Source organism: Ailuropoda melanoleuca, chromosome 3, assembly GCF_002007445.2.
Source record: "Ailuropoda melanoleuca isolate Jingjing chromosome 3, ASM200744v2, whole genome shotgun sequence".
NCBI classification, from domain to species: domain Eukaryota; kingdom Metazoa; phylum Chordata; class Mammalia; order Carnivora; family Ursidae; genus Ailuropoda; species Ailuropoda melanoleuca.
The window spans coordinates 12,316,857-12,322,573 of record NC_048220.1 but is presented as its reverse complement, the minus strand read 5'-3'; positions in this window follow the sequence as shown (position 1 = coordinate 12,322,573).

Genomic DNA, 5,717 nt, shown 5'->3' with positions numbered 1-5,717 from the left:
GTGATTAAGGTAAACAATGTAAAATGCTTCCTGCATTACCTGGCATATGGATGTTTAATAGATCTTATTGTTGTTCGTGGTGTCCCTGTTCATATTTAGACACAGACATGGAAAATTCTGTGAAGTTGCAATAAATGGGGTTATCTATTTCTGCCTTTTTGTGCCACACTCTTTTCAACTGATCTGTCATGGTAACACCTTCACATTAAACAATGTAAATGTGATTAATTTTATTACTGTATAGTATTCCATTTTATGAACACCAAAAGTTTTTCTCATCATCTCCATTGTTGAACATTGTTTAATTCTTTCTTTTAAAGGGTACCAGACTGATAAATCATAGATATAAAAGAATATCAAATGTTTGAACTAGACCAAGTTAAAATGATGGCGTGCCCTTTACTACTGTTACAATTAAAATGTAGAACTGGAACTTAATTGTTCCCAAATAAATAAAAAAAACTGCTTTAGGGAGCACTACCGCTGTTTCAAGGATATAACCAGGATACGTCTGAAGTCCCGGAGAGGAGAGGACCTCAGCTCTCTGAGGACAAAATTCCTCTGCCAGGGATTTAGAGTGTGGGTCACTATGGCTGAATTTAGTGCCGAAGTCTAAGTGTTAGACAAAAGGCGTAGATGCTGGCCCAATATGTGAGTATAATTTTCTAAACCTGTAACAATTTGACCAGTCTGGTATTGTGGTGGCAATGCAGGGGAAACCCGGAAAAGGAGAAACATTTTTAAGCCTCTAGCCACTTGTACGGAATCTGTTGCAGAGGAGGAAGTTACACTTCCTCTCATTTTGCAGACTTGACTTCCTGGGGGAACCAGAGAAGATTGTCCCCAGCCCGAAGTACATGCAGAAATCTCAGGAGTGACTAAGTTCCTACAGACATGCAGGGTCTGCACTAGTCAGTCTCTGGTGGGCTGGCTGTGGCACACACAACATCAGTGGGATTCCAGCTTCCCCAGTTCATCAGCTCATCTCAGGAGTATAAGTCACGAGTTTCAGACCTAGAGTAGTTACTCTCAAAAATGGGTCCACAGCCTAATGGCGGGATGTAAGGATTGTCGGCTAGGTATCAACTTACAAAAACTGAAACATTTTCTTTCATTCTTACAGATAAATGTCAGGTATCATTTTTTTTAAAGAGTTTATTTATTTTGAGAGAGAGAGCACGAGCAGAGGGGAGCAGCAGAGAGAGGGAAACCTGAGCCAAAGGCAGACGCTTAACCGCCTGAGCCACTCCGGTGCCCGAATATCATGAGTCCTTAAAGGCTCAATTTCATACACAGGAGTAAAGGAATATTTACCAGCAATTTACTATCCTGAGTACATTACTACTACTAATAGTGGACACACACTGTATTTCTCTGTATCGGGCACCACTTGTTTGTACACTGATCAAGTTAACCCTCACATAAACTCCATTAAGTCTGGGCTTTCATTAGCCCAGATTTCTCAATTGAGAAACAGACTCAGAAGTTAAGTGATTTGCTCAAGGTTATACAAAGTGTTGGAGCTAGGATTTTAACCATTAACTATTAAAATGTATTCAATTTGGCATTGACTAAAATAAACAACTACATTCAAAGTTTTTCTTTTAACCTTTATCATATAAAAGGATGTGGTCTTTGAGACGTCCTCCCTGCTCCCGGTCTACGAGGATCATGATAAAGGCATGTAAGAACTGCTCAACTTGAAGAATAGGCTTCCAATCCAAGAATCCAACAGGCTGTGGATAGAGAGCGAGAAGATTCAGAGAGAAAGAATGTGCTTGTATTTCTACACGGACTAGTGGCCATGGCAAGAGAACTGGACAGTGATTCATACCCCAGAGGATGAAGGGAAATTTTACGTGAGGAGGATGAAGCAAAGAATGTAACAAGATGAACCTTAAGGAAGCAGGAGCTCAGAGTGTTGATGTTTGAAGATTACATTCACATCCCTAATTTGTACTCACCACGATGGGGACGCCTGGGAATGACATTCCCCTGTAGCTTAAAGGTAACTTAGGCCACGATTTTATACAGTGTCCGTAATAGTCAGGCAGTAATTTCAACTCAGTCAAAATGGCTCTATCTCCCAAAGTTGCTGTTTTTATCTTGCAGACTAGGCTAGTTAGGCCAATGTAATATTATAGGGAAAATTCCAATTGTGAAAAGATTAGGTGCTTGAAAATGATAAGCATCTGGAAACAGGTAGTTGCTGGGAAATTTGGTACTAAGCATTAATTAGCAAAGTTTCCATGGTGATTACTTTAATCATGATGTTATTTCTAAAGTATTTTTAGGACAGTACCCAATTATTTTTTAATATAATTTCCCAGTGTCCCTAGTGTAAAGAAACATCAATATCGAAACATTTAACACTACATAGGATTCAGAAGTTGAATTAATAATGATTATAGCCCAATTACATGTCTTAGGACCTGGCAACAATTTGAAAGTAGTCTCTGTATTTGTTACATTTATTTAATATTATGATTTAATATTAATAATGTTAATATTTCTAATATGTTAAATTTATTGACATTTAAAATTATGAGAGTATTAAATAGTTTCAAAATAAAATCAGTAAGTATAACTTTGTAAATAATTATCAAAGAGCTTAACTGCACTAAATTTCTCTCATTACTTTTGATAGAAAAATATTAAGAAACGTCATCCTTAGACTTTGTTAACACAGAAAAATTTAAGCAGGTTAAGTGCTCAATTCTACAGATCTTCAAATTCATACCAACTAACAACATCCACATTATTTTTTCTAATTATAATACATATAAAAGATGATCTATTAATGAAAATTGAAATCTTTCATGTTTGATGTTCCAATTAACATCTTATTTTTTCCTATGGTTTAATTCAATACACAAGTGAGGTCTAAGAGTAGGAAAATATTTGTCACTATGTTGTAGTATTAACAGCTTATATATCTGTCTTATTCATTATACAGATGACCCTGAATGCCATGGATTTGAACTACACAGGTCCATGTGGACAGTTTTCTTTTTGGTAAATACAGCAGAGTGCCGTGAATTTATTTTCTCTGCCATATGATATTCTTTTCTTTTTTTTTTTTTAAAGATTTTATTTATTTATTTGACAGAGAAAGAGACAGCCAGCGAGAGAGGGAACACAAACAGGGGGAGTGGGAGAGGAAGAAGCAGGCTCCCAGTGGAGCAGGGAGCCCAATGCAGGGCTCTATCCCAGGACCCTGGGATCATGACCTGAGCCGAAGGCAGATGCTTAATGACTGAGCCACCCAGATGCCCCTGCCATATGATAATCTTAACATTTTCTTTGACTTTATTGTAAGAATGCAGTATATAATCCAAGTGATATGTAAAATGTTTTTATCAACTATTTATGTTATCAGTAAGGCTCCTGCTGAACAGGTTTTTATTTGTTAAGTTTCTGGGGAGCGGGGTGTCACAAGTTATACAGGAACATCCAACAGCCTGGAGGTTAAGCATCCCCAACATCCACAAAGCTCAAGGGTCAAGTGTACTGTCAGATTTTTGAGTGCACAGATTTTGTTTGATTCATCTGTTTTCTCTAGTACCTATAACCGTGTCTGATATAAAATAGGTGCCAGGTTATTCATTCATCTGTAACCTAATCCATTTTATGCAAATCTTATGACTTTTAGAAAGCAAGGCAAAGAAACGAGTCATGCGGAATTCTGGAACCTCTAATCACATGGAACAGAACTACCACCTGGCTGAGCCCTGCCCCAATGCCTGAGCCTCCAAAGTGTCAGACATGATAGAATGTGGTTATTTTAAGCCGCTGTCTTTTGGGTTAGTCTTTCACTCAGTAATTCATGGCTGGAGCAAACTGCCTTCTCTGCCAGTAACCTTAATGTGATATTTAATACCAAACACATTTCACATTGCTTTAAGATGTCAACACAGGTGCTATAAAAAGAGCTGTTATGAAGGAAGATTAAATGACTTTTCCCAAAATATTTCAATAATACATTTTAATAAATAAATGACTTCCTCCTGCCCACAAAACAAAACCCCCAGAAATCCGTATTATATTTTTATCTATCTATATTAACAGGTGTCAAAACAAAGGTAATGTTTCCTACAGAATATTTTCTATAATTTCCTTTGTGTTTGACAGCCTGCTTCTGGCACTGGTCTGACCACTGAGAAATAGTTGGATCTCCACACCATTTCAATATGGGAAGAAGGTAATTTTGCTTCACATTCTCAAAACACAGCAGTGCATATTAGGGAGACACATCTTCTGTGAGCAATGAAACACAGTTTGAATTAAAGGAGAAAATTTCTAAATGCTTCCTCTTACTCGAACTGATATAAGATGACTTCAATGAGATGAGACCCACCAGACAGAGTCCAGCACCTTCTATATGCTCTTCACATCTGCCCGGTAGCCCCACTGTCTTGGCTCCAGTGGGCCTGACCCCAGACTAATGTAGTGTTAGCCTCAGTTCAGCCTCTGATCACCTTCCTGTGGTGTATAGCCATGGTTCACATTTGCCTCTGGGTACACAAGCATTGCTGTCAGCTAAGAAAAGATAAATTCCTTACACGTATGTGCAGATCTAAGGATTGCGGTATCTTCTGAGCAGAAGGTGTGTGCAGATTTCTTGCTAGTCAATGTTGTTGGCATAGCTGTACCAGAAGATAGAAGAGTCTCTTCATTTAGTAGCATTAAGCTAAGGGGTCTCAGCATGAAAGAAAAAAGTATGTGGTGAAGGTCAAACAAAAGGACAATGAACAGCCAATTTTAATCACATAAGAGATTCTTAGGGTGCCTGGGTTAGAAAGGGGCGCCTGGGTAGCTCAGTCAGCTACCGGTCATGATCCCAGGGTCCTGGGATCCCCTCCTGCATCAGGCTCCCTGTTCAGTGGGGAGCCTGCTTCTCTCTCTCCCTCTTCTGCTGCTTATGCTCTCTCCCTCTCTCTCAAGTAAATAAATAAAATCTTCTTTTAAAAAAATAAGAGATTCTCGGTTATGCATGGAGTTTAACTTTCCTTATCCAGGGCCTGGGGAGATAACATACAGCTGGCGAATATGACTAGTAGAGGCTGCAGGTCTGTGGAAGCCAACCAACTCACCCCGAAAGGCAGCATGGGGATGAGAATGATACTGTTTTCGATGAAGTGTAATCTGTCCGTTAGTCCGTATAAACATCCACGTGGTATTCATAGAATTCTAACTGGCAACTCCTGGAACCTCTCCAAGTGTTTAATTTTTATTGTCCAATTCAGAAAGTAAGTGCCCTTTCACATTACTCATTTGTAATAATCAACCAAAAATTTTTCACTATTCTCTGGCATGTAATAAGAAAGTAATAAAAGCTAGTTATTGTGATTAATATTATTATGGTGTTTACTGTATGGAGGACCTGGTAGAATATAAAGACATACAATTTATGGACCTGCCAATACAAGGTCTTGCGATCTAGCTGCTAAGACCAAACACAGAGGCGAAAAAAAAATCAATATATTATAGGATGTTTAAAGAACAAGACTAATGACTAAGTTATGGAAGGACTTTCTGAAGAATGTAGTATTTCAGCAGGAACTGGGGGAATGACTAAGAGCTAATAAAATAGAACTTGAAAAGAGTTTATCAGATAAACACAGGCACCAACAACAAAGATTAGCAAACCTGAATGAATATACCATACTTAGTTTTGTGAGACCAGAAATACAAATACACTAACGTTGCTGTGTATC